The sequence below is a fragment of the Delphinus delphis genome, chromosome 1, assembly GCF_949987515.2.
Source record: "Delphinus delphis chromosome 1, mDelDel1.2, whole genome shotgun sequence".
Classification (NCBI taxonomy): Eukaryota; Metazoa; Chordata; class Mammalia; order Artiodactyla; family Delphinidae; genus Delphinus; species Delphinus delphis.
The window spans coordinates 118,259,832-118,262,332 of record NC_082683.1 but is presented as its reverse complement, the minus strand read 5'-3'; the positions used below and the strand labels follow the sequence as shown (position 1 = coordinate 118,262,332).

At 41.6% G+C, this 2,501-nt stretch overlaps 1 pseudogene; it reads left to right on the top strand.

Annotated features, from left to right (window-relative positions):
* The first annotated feature begins 1,279 nt into the window (after positions 1–1,279).
* Positions 1,280–1,802, top strand: LOC132427117 (eukaryotic translation initiation factor 3 subunit J-like; annotated as a pseudogene).
* Positions 1,803–2,501: the final 699 nt, after the last annotated feature.

Below are 2,501 nucleotides of genomic sequence, written 5' to 3'. Positions count from 1 at the left end.
TTGGTCATGTGTGTCACTTTTGTTTCAACACTGATCGTAGTCTGACTTAATTCTTGTAGGGTTTCTGGTTCTCCTCCTATATTATACCCTCTTTAAGAACATGGCTCATACAGGAGTCATTTTGTTATGTCATTTTGTTATAAGTGTCAAAGGGTGACATATATGTCATTTTGTTATAAGTGTGGTCTTCCAACAGGGAAGAACTCAATAAATGCCTGTTGATTGGAGTTCAAATGAATCACCCCCTCATTCATCTTATCACCAGGTATCCTTTATCAAAAATTCTTATTCTTTCCCAGGGACCCAGGGATCTTCAGGCTCTGGGATGGGTTTCTGCTTCAACCAGAGGCCTTGCTGTACTGGCACTCAGAATGTTCTATTGCCCAAGTCTCCCTTCTGTTCCTGACTATCCTTTCACCTACCTTCCTTCCTTCTCCCTTGGGATTTATGTCTCTCAGAACTCTGCCAAATGTAAACCCCACTGTGACATTAGATATATTGCATAGTTCAGCCTTATCTTTCCTGCTTGCTTTTCTACCAGCTACTTTGCTACATGAATGATCCTGAGCATGACCTGCCATTGGTACAGGTGCCAAGAGGCCTGGCTGGCCAAGACCCTCTTCAGTTTCAGCCTGTGATATAGACTTATAATAAGAAATAGGTATTTGGTTTTCATCCTCATTTCTGGCACAGAGTTCCTAAAATGCTTACAGTCTCGTAACTGTTGAGAGCTAAAAATGTCTTTTGTTATGTTCATGAGGTGACTTTTGGACTGCACCTAAGGACTAAGGTCACCAGTGGAGCAAAATTTGTGATTAGAGGTTTGGAACTTTCAGGCCCATTCCATCCACTCCACTCACACCCCAACCTCTGAGGAAGGGTGAGGGGCTGGAGATTAAGTTCTATCACCACTGGCCAATGATTTCATCCACTGTGCCTACATAATGAAGCCACTCTAAAAACCCTCTGTAATAAACTGGTAATTTAGTGAGTAAACAAGTTTCCTGAGTTCTGTGAGTCACTCTAGCAAATTAATAGAAACCCAAGGAAGGGGTCATGGGAACCTCTGATTTATAGCCAGTCCATCAGAAGTACAGGTAAAAACATGGGCTCGCAGTTGGCATCCTGAGTTGGAGGGGGACGTTGGAACCTCCAGTCTGGATGCAGACATGCTTTACATGGAGTCCTATGTGGATGGTGGGGGCCGGCAGTACCCTGGTGGGGACAGCTGGGAAGGCAGGCGTATGGCTATCAAGGGTAAATGGGGTGACAGTGATGATGGGAAAGGAAAGAAAAAGAAATAAAACCAGAAATAAACTTTTCAGAAAAGAAAAAAGAGGAAAAAAATCAAAAAGAAAGGACAGCAACAGGAAAAAATAAAAAGAGTTTAGAAGAACCTAAAGCTCTAACACCAGAGAACAATTAAAAGATAAACCGGGGCTAGGCTAAACAAATGACAGGAGGAGTCAGACCTCAAATTAACCAAAGAAACATTTGGTGTTAATAAATAGAGCTTAAAGAATCCATGCTCTGAGCCCATTTTCAAGAGATGACTTCAATTGTTTTGAAAAGTTACTAAAAGATAAAATTACACCATATGAAAAGCCACTATACCATGCAGGTTTTGGGAATCCTTAGGTACAGAGGTGTATTTTTCTTTGGAAATTGATGACTTGAAAAAGATGACCAATTCGTTGACCGTGCCTTGCAATGACAAACAGAAGCAAGAGGAGGAGAAAGAAGCAAAATGTGGTTCCTGGAGAGAGATTCAAGCCAGCCTGGCGAGTACCATGATGATGTGATGAAGGATGCATACAGGGCTCCGAAGCCCTCACATGACGTTTTCATCTTCTCCTGGTGTCTTCTTGTGTTTTGCGCCATCCCTTCAATGTGTAACACAACTTCCTTTCCTTTCAGTTCTGCCACATGCTGCAATCGGAAGGGCAGTATGGTACAGTACCATTTGTGCTAGCTATTTAACCCTTTGACAAGTAGGGGCCAGTGTGAGAATGAGGAAGTTGGATCTTGCTGCCAAGGAGTTAAAATCTGGAAGCTCGGTTGCTTCTAAATCCCAGTTTAAAAATAAATCCTAATGTAGTTGTCATTGTCGCTATCTGACTCCACAGCAGCAGGATCACTAAATTGGAAACAAAGGTTGCGATACGACCAAAGATTGTGTAGTATTTACTACCACCGTTCTGCCTTAACCATGCCTCCTTGAACTTCTTCATAACTTGTGAAGAAAAGCAGTTTTCAGAAAGGTCATGTGGTGTGCGCCTAGTATTAAAATTGAGCTTGACGATGTAAAAAATCACATTGTGAAGAAGACAGCTTATTTCAGAGTGAAGATGCTGCTGCTGAAAAAACACAAGTTTGATACTTAAAAATTAAATAACAAAAATCCTCCGACTTCAGAGCTAAAGAAGGTGAAGCATTACTGCATTACCAGTTGTGGAATCTCTTGAGTGTCACTAGGTCTTGACTGTCTCATTTTTATTTAT